We start from the raw sequence: 15071 nt of genomic DNA, 5'->3' as shown, positions 1-15071 counted from the left end.
TTTACTCAATTGTAAACAGGTGCATGGAAGTTCTGGTTAGACTAAGAGGCCTATCTAAGGAAAGTTTGACTTTAAGTTGACAAAACATAGCACAACAGAGGACAGGATCACTGCCTGCAAACACAGTTGAGTAGAGGGAGTTGCAAGAAATGCAAAGAGACATTTAAACCATGGGATTATTTTGGTGCAGAAATGAGATAAACCAACCACAAACTCTTCTTGGCTGGAGGTCAGAGAAATCCAAGTATGAAGTAGCTGTGATCTGGAGCAGCTTCCCAGTGGGAGAAGTCAAAGAGGATAAGAAAACAGATGAAGAGAGAGCCCAAGATTCCACAGAAAGGGCTCCTGCCCCATGTTGATCCCTCAGGAGCAGGGAGTCTTACCTGGGACTCAGGCTTGAAAAATCAGGTTGCCTTTCTAGGTCTAAGTTTACACATAGCTCAATAACTTGGTAACATGCTATCACTGGATGAGAAGGTTTACATGTTTTGGGGTAGGTTTCCTGTGTATTTCTGAAACAGGAAAGTTTTTATTTTCTTTAGACACAAAGACAACTTCTGGTTTTCATCAGCTCTCATACAGTGTGGGAGAAGACACAGCAGGAATAAAATATTGCAAGAAGAGATAATTTGGGATTTAATCTAGAGTAAAGCGTGCAGTCAGACAGGGCAGCATGAGGAGCTCTACACTCCACCACCAGAGGTGAACTTCACAGATGTTCCACTGCCAAGACCGTTCAGCTCTTATCAACAGAGGGAGGGAGAACCAGAAGGTACTGAAGAATCAACATCAAAGTGCAAGAGATTCAAAGAGCAGCAATGCTCTGCACCAGCTCCTGGGTTATCATTCAGTCTCAAAGTATGAAGAATTTATCCTTCCTTCAACAAACCTGCTCCACAGGCCCTGGATTCAGCCATCCTTACTGCAGTACAAGGAAGTCAGTAATCATGGAAGTTAAAGCCAAATTCACATATGCCTAGTAAGGAAATTGTTGGAGCTACTCTTGCTCTCTCTGCTTCAGAAGCAGTTTACCATAAACCATCAAAACACAGCAGTAGTCAGGAAAGGTGGATTATCCTCTCACAGCCCCCCGCCCAGGCAGAAGTCGTAAGTTTTCCATAACCACTTCATTGTCTCCAACACTCTCACTCACCCTCCCTGTACACAAAGCTTCCTCTCTTTGGAAAGTCCAAAGAGTAAAGAGAGTAAAGAGACTCTTCTGTGCTCAGAACTGTAATGTAAAAACAAAATCGTGCATTAATGATATTTAAACTAATTTAATGAAACAGTTTCAATTCCACCCTTCCTTCCTCCCAACTCCACCCTCTCCTTCGAGAGGCAAATTTGTTTTGGTTAATATGCAGGGAAAAAAGGCAAGTTATAAATAGCCTACTTTTGCCTTAAAATTAAAGCTTTGAATAAACAGCCTGAAACAGGAATGCAGTTTATCTGCCCACCAAATTCCTACACTGTTTTCTTGTTCTGCTTTCCAAAACGTTTTTTAAAGGATCAAACACAGAGACTTAGATCTGCAGAGCCAGTAGCATCCCAGAACTGCCTGCTTCCATGCTAGTAAGATAACTGGTTTTGGAATGAGGAGGAATGGTTTGAGACTGGATGAACCAAAGATATAATCTAGGACGGTTAAGTGCTAGAATATTTGAGCAAATCTCCTGGCATCAGAGGAATCAATATGAAAAAAATTGAGGAAAAATCCACCAAGAGAACAGAAAAGCCGTTCTCACTTCCCTTTAACTGTGCAACAGACAAACTGCATTATCTCCTAAAAATCTACCTTGCCAGTAAAAAGCACTCACACTGTTATCCCTATCTTAGACCCAAGTCACATCTGTCCCTGACAACAACAGCTGTCAACACTGAAAGAGCAGGGTGATCAGCCAGCCTTTTCACCCTGGGCTGGAAGCCAAAGCAAGGGTGGCTTATGTATTTGCAGTGCAAAATCAAACAAACTCTTTATTCTGTTCCCTGTGTTACACCATTAGCAAGCGAGCTGATCAGCTCCAGAGAGAATCCTTGCAAACTGAATATTTGAGCCCAAACTTAATTTTCCCTTATTTCCCTTCCACTGTATCACCAGCGAGCTCCAGGTAATGCCATAGGAGTCACATTACTATGCCAGCAATGCAGACAGAAGCCTCTTGGCAGAGTCACCTTGCATTCCCAGTTTCCCATTGCGTGAGATCAGAGCGTGCTGCCCTAGAGTGCTACAGCCACTGCTATGATACCTGATAGGAGTTACATCTTAGGAAAGGAAACCACCTCCCTCCTCTTACAGAAGATGAGCCCTCTGGAAGGAGAAAGGAAATGTCTCACTTTCATCTCAGAGTTCAGAGGGAATGTTTCATAGCTGTCAATCCTATAAAGATCTTATTCATGAAGTAGCCAGGTTCTGAAAAGGACTTTGCCTGGTGACATTTGGAAAGCAAGGTGAAAGACTTTACTATGACCCTAGAGTAAATACTGGAAGCCAACATACAACAGGCAGGCCAGAGGAGTTAAACAGATGAGGCTACACAAAGCAAAGCCACATGAGGAAGATGCATTGACTTGTGCAGCTTGTTCAGAAAGTCTGATGGCTCAACAAAAGAACAATGAAGTGAGAGCAATAAGTCCAGAGTGACGTGGGTTAAGAAAGCAAATGCTTCAGCAGGGCTACCAGTATCCACTCTGCATCCAAGGCTGGCCTGTTCTGCACAGAGCCCTGCTCAAGCAGCTGTAACTGCAGAGTTCTGCCTTCTCAAAGATGCAGTAGGCCAAATGTTGTAGGACACAAATGTCTTTGACATCACTCATCTGCAACCTCATCCCTCTCTTGTCAGCTGGTTTTAACTGGAGGTTAAAACCACTGGAGGTGGCTACCCTGCTTTCAAGAGGGATTCAGCTTTCCCAAGGCACTGTAAAGAATGAGAAGGAAATAGACACTGACTCAAGATAAATAGAGAACAGGCAACACGTGTGGAAAAAATCCTGGTTTTGATTAAAAGCAAAACAAAACACTTGAAAGAAACCAGCCAGGGGTGCTTCTTAGGAGAAAGACAAAGTCTCAGGCTCCTGTACAGCACTCAGCTCAGTGTATCTCAGACTGTGCATATAGCCACTGCCCTCAATTGTACCCCTTTACAGCAACTCTCTTAAGAAAACACCCATAATCACTACAGATGATTTCTCAGAAATACTAATTTATATAAGCCAGAATGCCTTTGCCTCAGCCAGTAGATTCTGCCAGTTATCTATCCATGAACCAAGAAGCTGCTCCTTCGAGCAGTGTTCTCCTTCATCCAATACACAAGCATCAAGTGTTTTGAAGTTGGGTGCAGAGAAAGGAGCAGAATTTAAAGAGTTAAGAAATCTTGGTTGCAATTATCAGAAAGAACAGTGGTAATGCAAAGTACAACCATGGCCCTGATCAATATTTCTAATACAGAAAATATGCATCTCAGGGCATGTCTGCAGCACTGAAAGCAGTCCTCCAGCTGAGCAGTTGTTTTTTCCTTCAGCTCAGCCTCACTTTTAACTACTCTTGATTAAAACTATTACTTTCACTCAATATTCAATTTCTGACAGGTAATATTCTCTACATATGTTGCAAGCTGGCTCCATCCTTACAGGCAAAACACAAGAGCTCCCTAGAAGCAAATTTTCTTATTTTGTAAGTCATGTATAATTTAGGCATCTGCAATATTGACACAGAATAGAAACATCATGCTAAAATCATTTCCTAAAAGATTTCAACAGATTCGAGGGCATTCTCCTCTTAAGGCATTGTTCCTCTTATTACTCCTTTTAGTTCTCAGCAGAATCTATTACCTGAGTACATTTAATTCCTGTACACTCAACCTCATAACCCAAAAACCAGACCATGTCAACATTCAATGTCATTTAACTGTACAAGTGTCTAACAGCCCCTTAAGCACTCAGGAGGGGTTTTTTGTGTTCATTTAGTCCTCAAGTTTTCATCAAAACAAACACTTCCACATGCATAGATGAGCTCCCACTGTTCTAGTCTTGCAGATGGATTCCACACAGGACATACTCAACTCTTCCAATTCAGAAGACAATTCAGCTCTTCCAACCAGGTAAATATTATCTGAACTGGCTGAAAACTGGAGATGGCCTTGCAAACAATTGTTATCATTGTTATGCAAAATACTGAAATCACCCGAGTCTGGTTTACTGAGTTATTAGCAGAAGAGAATTACTGACAAAAGAATCACAAGCAAGTTATATGTTACATGGACATTCACAGACAGCTGGTAAGATTAGGGAAGCATTTTCTTCATTTCCTTTAAGTGGAAACGAAAAGGGGGAATGAGGTTTTTCCAGAGTTTTCACTCAGTTTCCAAATAGCACTGAATTAGGAAGCTCTCTTTCACTGCAGAGAAAATTCCATTACCTCATTTTAAGAGTATATCTAGGTACAGACTCAGGAACACTCCAGCACTGAGTCACCCTCTATTTTCACCTGCCATGCCTATGACTAGATGTCACACAGGTATGATGTGTTTCTGGCACTCTGAACAAGTTTAATTTTCTTTGTTCAAGTAATACTTTTTCCATTTTTTTATGTAAATAAATTTTTCTTTCTGAAGCTGTTCTCAGGAACAAAATATTTTGTCTAATTCTCATTTTGGCTATTGGATGAATAATCAGAAAACTCACCCAAAGAACACAGTCTTTGATCATTTCCCTCACAAGGTATGCAGCTGGCCAGAAGAATTTGCAACTATGAGCTTCCAGTATGAGGTTTGGGAGGATGAGAAGTGTGTGTATTCTTTTCGCCTGGGATTCATAAATCAAAGCTTTTTATAGTAGCAAGTGAACTGATAAAGTATAAATAGAGAAACATAATTATCACAAAATACAGCTAACAAATCCTCACTAGAGAAAACAGAGGGTGTGCAGGAGAAACTCACTGTAACTGGGGGTTTCACAGATGACACAGAAGATGCAACTGGAAGGAGCTCTTGACCTCCCACAGCAGTAACAGCTGGCTCCTTCAGTGATGCTACTGCAAGACACAAAACAACAGATTCATGAGTAAAACAGGTAGGTGGTCATCAGGAGTCACTTCATGAACAAACTTTTCAACCCAGTATTACTGCTCTCACAATCCCCTTCACCTCACCTCTGTACTTCCCCACTCTTAAACCTCACTGGCAATTGTTACTAAAATGAAATTTGGATCACCAAATAAACATTTACTTACTGGAGAAAATATCTTCTTGCATATTTTCAATACAGAATTTTAAAAGAAACATTAAGAAGAGGTGATTTTGTCATTGACTCAATTTACAAATTAGTAATGTGAGAGTGAATGTGCAATGGCAAGAGAATAAGGCATGTTGGGCATGTAGAGAAAAGTCCAGGTAAAGAGCATCTACAGAACAAGCAGGGTGTGAATTACAGTCCACCAGCAGCACAAGAAACAAGCTTTGTGGGTCCCAAGGAACAATGCACAGAAGGCATTCAGAAGAGAGTGTGAGATTCTGTTTCCTATACAGGGAAAAGATCATGGCAAGGAAAAGTGAAATTGGTAAATACTTCTAAACCTTCATGTTTCTGAGGCTGACAAATGCCAAGGAAACAAGCTTAGTTTTGTCTAATCAGTTTATGCAATAAATATACACAAATAAAAAGCATCTTCTGCTGGGTAAAACTTCACCAAGTGATGCTGCACAGGGAAAAGTGAATATATAGCTATATTTAAATGCAAAGAAACACTTGAATCCATAATCAGCAAATGCATAACAGGTTATCTCTACCTACAAAAGCAGCAGTAAGGTCAGAGCTGTAGACAAAACCTCTACAGACAAACAATCCCTTCCTTTTCCATGGCAGCTTTATAGTTGATAATGAATTACACCACTGTTTTGTGCCACAAGATTTTTGCTAATGTATACATTTCCTCAGCATTAAGTTTGGAACTGCAGATAGATTTTATAGTTAAGCACAGTGGAATTGATCGCTGTAAATTATGTAGGGTTAAAAAGCCAACCTCTATAAAAGAGCTGTTCCATCCTTAGTGACCACACACAGCCGAGACTGTGCTTTATCTACTCACTTGAAAGACATTAGGTCTGCAGATCAACTGTGCCTGGCTTGTCATAGTTTAACTCCTACCTTTTTTGCTGTTGTTTGTCTGGGTCTTTTAATCGTGTTATTTCAGGTGTTTAATGACACTAATTTCCAGATGGTCTAGAAATCTGACACACCAGCAAACAGGCTACATCCCAGCTACATGCAGGAGTGTCACTGTCTGATATTTTATTGTTATATAAAGCAAGCTGGTCCTGAAGAGGCATCAGCAATGCATCCAACTAAGTATTGCTTTATTTTGACTTTGCTAAAACAAAGAACTATGGAAGTTTCAAATGTTTCTTGAGAAGAATGAGCTGCCTGATAATCTTTTGATTTTTTTTTTTTTACCTAAACTTGACAAATACCAGGAGCAACATCACCTTTTAAGGCAAAATGCATCTGAAAGTAAAATCCAGCTTTTAAGCCAGAGTGACTCATAACAGAAAAGATTATTCCTATAAAAACTCAATCATGAAGTAAGAACAAGCTAGAAGCTCTAGTAATAACAATTTGAACAAATCCTTTTTTCTCCATTACTTTTGTGGACTGATATTGGCTGGTTCAAGCAGGTGCTCTTGGCAGCTACAAAAAAGAAATCAAGTTAGACCACTGACCTGACCCAGCCTTATCATTCATTTGCATCCCTAGAGAGTGCAGTAAACACAAGCACAGATACACAGGAACACTCTGCATGCCTTATCTTTTCTATAGGGATGCAGGAGGAAGTCTGTATCTACACTGCAGTCACACGTGCTTTCAACAGAGCTAAGGAGCAGCTCAAGAGATAAGGCAAAGAAGATGCAAAAGCATGCACACAACACTGCCTGCAGCAAGACTGGGTAGTTGTGTACAACCTGATGCTTAAGGTTTTAGCTTTCAGATTCTCCAGATTCTGTACTGCATTCGTATATTACTCTGAACTTCATATAAAGTTTTAGCAAGTTCTCCTCACAGTTTAGTTAGACAAAATAATTCTTTTTCAGCCTGAGAACCAAGGAGATCATCACAGCTTCAGGCCCAAAACATATAAATAAAAGTGAATTGAGGTGAGCAATCTGGGAGGATTGGACTTCATGACCTGAAGCTATAATTGGACAATTACCCCCAACATGTATATGGACCAAAACTTACAGAAGGGTGAAAATGTGTGACCTGTCATTCATCTTGGGTATAGCCACAGTCAGGCTATTGTACTGCTCAAGGTGTATCCTTTGAAAGCCCTAATAAATACCTACTTTATTTAGTAGGTCTAGCCTACTGTCTAGCCTCTGTTCTAGGTGGCCTCTCAAGGAATCAAGCCCAGTACCACTCTAGCTCCATCATGCCCATTAAATAATGTTAATAAAGACATGAGAGGCAGGGCTGACCAGACTGCAGCCCTGCCTCCTGAAACAGAGGTGCTCACTGCCATCAGAAGAGGCAACACTATACTCATGAGGGGACATGACCTCAGTAGGCTGCATCTAAATCTACTCCTCAAGTCTAGAAGATACCCAAAATCCTCCTCTTTGAGGAGTATCATAGCCATTGCCCAGATTTTCCTTGACTCACTCAACATGAGAGCCTAGACAACTAAATTTTCAGCAAAGTTGCTGACACCACCAGCACATAGCTCCAGGACTCCACTTCCCTCTCCAGAGATCACCTGCTGTATAACCCCTGGCAAAACAATTTGTCTACTTGTGTTGCATCTTTATTCTCAGGTTAGGGTTTTTTCTGTCTCTTCTTTTACAACTTATCCATATCTATTTATCAGGTGTTGCTGAGCACAATGGGGCCTCTAAGTTTTAAGTTTAGTAACAGAAACCTCAGCTGCAGTGGAACTCCAGTTATAGCTACAAGGCCTCCCTCAAATCCAGCTGCTCCAGAGACCAGAGGCATGTTTTCAATCTTTCTGTCCTGGCTTGTGTCAAATGCTTCCAGGCTCTTTGGCATGTCCCACACCATCTGGAGTCCATCTAAGAAACTCCCTGACAACTCACAACCTTTTAAAAGGTTGTTTTCTTTCAGGCTAATTTTACACGTTCTTAGTGGAGAAAGCTACAGCTTAACAAGAGCAGGTGAATTGAGTCCTAATGTCAAATTCAAACTGATCAAAAATCTGTCATAGCTCAGCTTTCCAGGAACTTAGACACTCTGATTTGGAAGTCCTGCTCTCCAATTTTCTTGCTTTGAAATATCTATACTCACTCTTCCTACTCTTCCATTCTTCCCTTGGCATTCCTGTCAAATACAGAGATCAAGGTGACTTCCTGCTGTAACACAGGACCGTTTTTCCTTACAGCTTGTATTTATCTGGTCAAGGAACCTGTTTTCTAGATGCAGGACACCTCTCAGTGCTCTAGTACTTTCTAGTGCTTGCTGCTACTTCAGAGCATCATACAATAGTTTCATTGGAATGGGCCTTAAAAATCATATTGTCCAACCCCCTTGTCATGGACAGATTCACCTTCCACTAGACCAGCCTGCCTAAAGCCCCATCCATACATCCATCCTGGCCTTGAACACTTCCAGGGGTGAGGCAGCCATAGGTTCTCCAGACAACCTGTTCCACTGTCTAATCATCATCTTCCATATATTTAATTGAAATCTACCCTCTTCCACATTAAAACCATTGCACCTTATTCTATTACTATACTCCCTGTTCATCTTTGCTGCTGACCCACTAACTACTGGAAAGCTGCTATTAAATCTTCCAGGCTAAACAACTCCAACACCCCCAGCCATTTCAAAGGAGATATGCTCCAGGCCTCTGGTCATTTTTGTGGCCTTCCTCTGGACCCATTCCAACAGGTCCACATCTTTCTGTGTTGATGGGCCCAGAGCTGGATGCAGGTGGAGTCTCACTAGAGCACAGCAGAGGGGAAGATGCACCTCCCTGACCTGCTGGCCACACTGCTTGGATGAAGTCCAGGATACACTTGGTTTACTGGGGTGTAAGCAGACATTGTTGGCTCATATTACAGGTCTACCAAAACTCTGCTAAATCCTTCTCCTTAGAGCTGCTCTCAACACACTTTTGCCCAGTCTGTATTTGTGCTTAGGACTGCCCCCACCCACAAGCAAGACATTGTGCTGGGCCTTGAACTTCATGAGGTTGGCCCATCTCTCCAGCTGGTCCTTGTCCACTGAGTGGTCCAGCCACCAAATTAATTTCTCTCTATTTGAGAGACAAGGATGTTATGTGAGACACTACCAAATGCTTTGCACAAGTCCAGGCAGATGATATCAGTTGCCCTTCCCTCATCTACCACCTCTGTAACACTGCCGTAGAAGTCCACCAGATTTGTCAGACATGATTTGCCCTTAGCGAAGCCATGTTGGTTGTCACCAGTCATCTCCTTATTTTCCATGTGCCTCATCACAGTTTCCAGGAGGATCTGCTCCATGATTTTGCAAAACACAACGGTGAGAGACTTCTTGGATTTTTGAAGGCAAAGGGTGGACATGGTAGGAAATACTTGGCACCATGATGTGCTAATATTGCCTGGGTTTTCATTCATCTGAGCTCAAGCAACAATTTTTTTCTTCCCCTTAAACCAGAAAACAGCTTCATCCTTTCTATTTTGAAGCAACACCCAAACTGTGATAAATTCCAACTGCAGTCATTTGGGCAGCAATCCTAAGAAACAGAATCATTATCAACAAAAACATCATCAACAGCATTCAATGTTGATCCTAAAAAGGCTTTCCTGTGTGGGTCTTCCCATGAGGCCTTACTATGTGACCTCTTTTTGGCAGCAGTCACAGATACCCAGGGTTAGATTTTAAGAACAGCAGAGAAATGCTCCAATCTGTGTCACAACAGCACACAGGACACACATGTGTAGCACAACTCAACTTCCCTGCCATGAAGAGAACACACAGAAATTGCCAGCACCACACAGATTAGGCACAGTCACCTTCACCAGCGGCAAGGGGCCTTTCCCAGTTTCTGCTTTCAACTACTGCAACTAATTCAGGAAATTTACTGACTCACTGAACTCTTGTATTGGCACACGGTGCCTGTAATAATAAAAATAAATAAATAAATAAATAAGCTATTCTCTGAAGTCCTACTAAACACAAGAGGCTGTGGAAAATAAATATATTTTAAAGCGGACATGAGTACTGCTTGACTGCTTGCTCTTGTTTTTAAGAGGAAAAATACCAAAAAGAAATGTCAGCAAGAGTCTTCTCTGTACCGCCACCCACCAGCCTCCTACCCACTCCTGCTTTTTATTTATGATTTCTTTAAATTAAGGTAACATTGTATTTTTTGCCCACGTGAGCTCCCCTCAAACAAAACTCCACTTGACAACTTGCAATCATTTGAAATCTCTTCCTTCCATTTCTATTGCTTGATGCAAGACATCTTCACACTGTCAGGAAAGACTACTCTCCTGCCATGCCCATAGCCATCATCATGTACTCAAGCCCCAGCAAATCTGCCAGATAAACTATCTCCAGCTGGTATCCTATATAGATTATATATATAAAACATGGGGGAATATATAAATAGTTATTCCCTTCCCACTCCTATTTCAGGATTTCCTGAACTCTATGCTATTCTTATCCTCCTTAATTCAGCATTAACTCTGACAACCATATTCCCACAACATTAATTCACTCTTGTCTCTGGAAACCACTGGATTGATTTTACCTTCTGGAGTTATTCTTGACATAGTCCAGGATATGGAACTGCAGCCATTTACATATCAGCTCTTAACCCAATGAGCACGTGTAACTTCTATTAGAGTTAGTGCAAACAGCAGATTGTCACCCAGGCACTTTGCTCCAAACATCAATTTGCACTCTGCATCCCTCCTGTGAGCTTGAAAAAGGCTTTGTTAAATATTTGCATCCTGTGTTTCTGCTTGTAAAGTCATCTATGCTCAGCACTAAGCACTGATAGCTGCAAGATCTGTGATCCTGCTTTGGCTCCTCCCAAGTCTCAGCCTAATTGGTAAAAAAGTCATGCAGAGCAGCTTTCACTTTCATGACTTTTATTCCCAAATACAGAGCAAAAAGATGAGGCTTCACATTCTTCCATACCCTGGGCATTCTAGACAGAATCAGCAACACAAACAACCCATTCCTTGGGAAGGATGAGAATGTCCCAGTGCAGGCTAGGGCAGTTAATCCTCAAAGCAGGTAAACACAGTCGATCCCTGAAAGTCTCTCTGCAGCAATCACTGCTTTCCTTCACTGTCACATAACTCTTTAGGTCTGCCTTTGTATCTAGTATTTCTAGATCCCAAGAAGATCTCTGCAGGACACACTACATCTCAACAGAGAGCACAGGAGCAGCTCCCATGACACCCTTCTGTAACCTGTCAAAAAGGAAAGGCTTCCTGATGCTGACGTTCATTCATAATGAAGATAAATTATTAGTGCAGGTCATAATAGTAATATTTTCAAAATTAATAATTAACTCCAAATTAATGTAAGTTAAAAACATGAAACCATAACTAAGGTCTGCAGCTTTAAAATTAGTTTCTGGTTTTAGTTGCTATGCTTTAAAAAAGGACTGATTCTCCCTGATTAGTAACTATAAAACATATATGTTCAGATTTAAATATCCCATACAATGAAGTTCAGCATGCAAATTTGTTAAGGAAGATACAACACCATTTAAGATATGCAATATATGATACATTTATTTAAGCTTCATTTTTTCCCATTTTAGATGTGGATTTGCTTTTTATTAAAGTTGGGTTGTTTTTTTTTGTTTCTTCTTTTGCTTTGCTGTGATATTTTATTTGCTTAACTTTTACTGTCCTTGGAAAAAAACCCTTGTTAAGGGAACTTTCCTGTCTGACCATCCAGAAGCCACTGTCAGTCACACTCACACCACTCCAGACTTTCACTGCTGGGACCAAAGTCCCTTCCCAGTGGGCAGCTGTGCAAAGGGGCAGCACCAGGGCACAGCCCCTCGCCTGTGGCTCCCACCGTGTCCCCCACCCAGAGCACAACCTGCAGCTCCCACTGCACTTCACATCCAGCTACTTGGGTGTCTACACACTTCAGCAAGAGAAGAAAGCAGGTTTAAAATTGCATTTAAAATTGTTTCTAAAAGAGTATTATCTATAATGAAAGGAAAGGAAGGAAATGTGACTGCTTCTACCAAAATAAAGAGAATATCTCACCATCCCTCGTTTAGTCTTTCTCAAATCCCTCCCTGACACAAGCTATATATATTACATTCTCAACTCCCAATCAGTCTCACAACCTCACAAGTACCTGTCATGGAATTGCTTCTGCTGTAGAACTTCAATGACAAATATTCTCCCTACACCTGCAGAATAGACTATTGCTCTCACAGGTTATCCTGGCACTGCAATGAACTCTTTTTCCAGACGATTAGGCCATTGATTTCCTGTGGTTCGAGCACTTTCATTTTCCTTTAAAGCCCTAGCCAAACCTGCACTAGCAAATATTTCTTAATTTAGATGCTATTAAATGGTTAGGGAACATTTAAATCTCAACCTGATTTATCATTATTTCAAATTCACCTTTGAAGAGGCTTCTTTTCAGAGAATACATTTAATTGCATATCTATGATTACACACACAAACAAATATAGACACAGCACTGTTTAAATACATTGATTCCAATACTCATCCAGCGATTTTTAAAACTGTTCCAGGGCTTTGGGAAACATAGGGTGTTTTTAAAATATGACAGGTACTTAGCTCCTGAAATATACTTCCAGTGAACATAGCGAACTGTAAGTCTTTAAATAGAGATCAAAGGTATTTTCTAAAGGAAATATTGCAATTCCCAAAGAGCTGATACGTCTCTTACAGTATGCCAGTAATACACACACTTGTCCCTCTGTCATCCTTATAAGCCTAAGGATTATTCTTCCCCTGCTGTTATGGGTATGGACGTGAGACACCATGAGAATGGCAAAACCAGCAAGTCCAGGATCCTCTCCACTCTCCAAACTCCCTCTGAGCCAGGGTAGTGCATCTCTGCCTGAGCTGATTGATAATTTACTAGCTAGGTCCAGGGTCACACTGCACTCTTTCAGAGGTGTTTGTGGCATGACAGTGACTCACAGCAACATTCAAGCTGTCCTGAGATCATCCACAACACTTGACACAGTGCAGGAAGACAGAAGTGACCTTCCCAAGGAGTTTGCTGCACAGCTGGGAGCCGAACCAAGTGCCACCATGCTCCCAGTGAGCACCCAGCTCCACAGGGAGCACCAGGTAAATGTCCTCCCACAGACATGCCCTGAGCAAACATTTAGAAGCACCTGTGCAGAAGCAAGGTAGACAGGAAAATCAGCCAGTGAAGGCAAAGGAAATTTTGGTGATAACAACAACAGTCTACACATCACCTAATTTCCTACCTCAAACAATGAGTAAAGCACTTGAGGACATGGCATTCTGAGTTTTCTAGTATTGTAATACCTGTGAAGTATTCACTTCTTGGGGGGGGGGGGGGGGGGGGGGTGCAGATTTTTAAAGCTTTTCAGCTTAATCTTTTAAGCTAGTGACTTAAAACAACTGCTACCTTAATTTTGTTGCCATGGATACACCAAGACACACATTTTCCACCCAGAAAATCTCCAAAACAGTAAATTACATCATACAAATTTTACCAAGGTACTTCCAGGGAGAAGACACATCTCTCCTTGCCTTTGTGGTAACTTTAAGTCGCCACAAACACATTTGTAGTTTCAAGGCAAGTTTTGATCTTTTTGCTCTCCTAAACCACCCATCCAAAACACACAATCCAAGTGAGTTTCCATGTTGGATTGCAGCGCTCCCTCTGCTCTTGCATCTGTCCACCACGGAGTAGCCAGCTGCCCTGGGAGAGCTGCAGTGCAGCGATTGAGAGCGCTGGGCTTGGCCACAGTGATGGATGTGACCCACTCAGTGGGGACAGCACAGCCCTGTCTGAGCCAGGACAGCAGCACTCGCGCTGTCCAAAGAGGAACACCCTCAAGCACACCAGTATCAGAACCAGTGACAAGATGAGAGACTTATTATAGAGTAATTGCATAGAATACATTGAAAATTTGTGATCCACACAGGAGTCAAATTATCACCTTCAGACAGGATCAATTATAGTTGATAACCCATACTTACCTGCACAGAAAGCATCTAAAGCAACACCTAAGTTTCTATACCAAAGATACTAAAAAACATGATACATATTGCTGGTACCCCAAATATCTTCCCTTTGCAGAAGGATTCAAGAAACAGATTTAATTGGATCTTTACCACCAGTAGGCCTCAGGAAAACCAAATGCACCTCATCAAAAATGAACATTTTTCTGTGTTTGCTTTAAGTTCCACTCTAGAAATGTAGGCTGACAAACTACTGCAAATACATTGGAGTATTTTACACTTTGTCAGGAGACTCTACCTGGGTTTGGAATCAACAACTTTAAATTATTTAATGGTTTTCAGAAGTTTTGTGCTGAATCATTTACAGCAATGCCACATTGCACCCTATTAGTTAAAGAAACTTGACAGCAGATGTAGTTCTTTACCTCCTGACCTGATCCCTATTACACAGGCAAAGCAGTTACCAACAGGGCTCGAGTCTTCACTTCCCTGCCCCTCAGTTCTCACACATCACAGAGACAACACTTCAGCTTAATGGTCCATCTTGCAACCAAGATCTGCCCTTCAAATCCATCTATAACAATACCTCTTTACTAGGTTTACCTTGGGAAATTTCTGGGGTTTTTTGAGGCAGACTGGCCAGTACAACATACAAGTAGTTGTTTGCATATACTTTAAAAAGTGAGGGGAAATAGGAAAAAATATATATATTATTGTGGCAGACCACAATATATCATATAAAGATAAAAATAAGTATTTAAAAAAAGGAAAGCTCCACACAAGTCTGTGATGAGACAGAGAGCCAAACATGAAACTTCAGAAATTCGTAGAAGACAAAAAAGTATTCACCCCCAAGAAAAGATAAATTTAAAGCACTTTGCTTTGGTTGTCCTTCTGTCTCATGGTTTA

General features: G+C 41.3%; 1 protein-coding gene across 2 annotated transcripts in view; it reads right to left on the bottom strand.

Moving 5' to 3' along the window:
• The window catches only part of TSPAN4 (tetraspanin 4), a 418694-nt gene that overhangs the window by 345709 nt on the left and 57914 nt on the right, over positions 1 to 15071 (bottom strand). For both annotated transcript variants that reach the window (XM_021555172.2, XM_077784245.1), the window contains exon 2: positions 4935 to 5029. The gene's annotated coding sequence lies outside the window, so the exon portion shown is untranslated. The remainder of the gene's footprint in view (positions 1 to 4934; positions 5030 to 15071) is intronic.

The sequence above is a fragment of the Lonchura striata genome, chromosome 6 (genome assembly GCF_046129695.1).
Source record: "Lonchura striata isolate bLonStr1 chromosome 6, bLonStr1.mat, whole genome shotgun sequence".
Taxonomy (NCBI): Eukaryota; Metazoa; Chordata; class Aves; order Passeriformes; family Estrildidae; genus Lonchura; species Lonchura striata.
The sequence above is the reverse complement of the archived record's forward strand: the minus strand, read 5'-3'. Positions and strand labels throughout refer to the sequence as shown.